This window comes from Morus notabilis, unplaced genomic scaffold (assembly GCF_000414095.1).
Source record: "Morus notabilis unplaced genomic scaffold, ASM41409v2 Scaffold181, whole genome shotgun sequence".
Classification (NCBI taxonomy): Eukaryota; Viridiplantae; Streptophyta; class Magnoliopsida; order Rosales; family Moraceae; genus Morus; species Morus notabilis.
The window spans coordinates 187,982-188,725 of NW_010363865.1; positions in this window are offsets into that span (position 1 = coordinate 187,982).

A 744-nucleotide genomic window follows, 5' to 3' on the forward strand; every position below is an offset into this window, starting at 1 on the left:
ACAATCTAGGACACTAAGCCCTCCAAACACGTATAATCACATATAATCACAGAGACTTAGAAACATAAGTAAATTCATAGTTCTAAGTCTAACTACAGCTTACTCGAGTCCAGACAAACATATATGTCTATACTTACCAATAATCCGCTAGGATTCTCGCTTGCTAGAAGTTCTTTCTCGTTGGCGTAACTTCATAAACTGCCGGATGAAATCTGGCACTCCTGTTCGGGACCATATGCTATTGATCATAAGTCACCTGAATGAGATGGAGCTCATGGGAGCTAAAATAGATGGGGAGACTTAGGTGGATATGATCCTAGAAACTCTCCCGGAGATGTCGACAACTTCAAACTCAACTATTCGATGAACAAGTTAAACTATTCACTCCCAGAACTCATGAAGGAGCTTCAGACTGCGGAAACCCTACTGGTTAAAGGCAAAAAGAGGAATGGAGAGGCAAACCTTGCTGAAGCAAAGCCTTCCACCTCTGGCACCAAGAAACAGAAGAAAGTCCGCAACAAGAAGAAACCGGCTGGAAAGGGCAAGAACACTGCGAAGGTGAACAAGAGTAATGACAAATGTCACCATTGCGGAGTAGCTGGCCACTGGAAGCGCAACTGTCCTACTTACCTCAAGGAGGTTAAAGCTAAAGGCACATTACTTGTTACCGAAGCTTGTTTTGTGGCTGACTCTACTTTTTCTTGGATTGTAGACTCTGGAGCCACTAATCATGTTTGTTGTTCT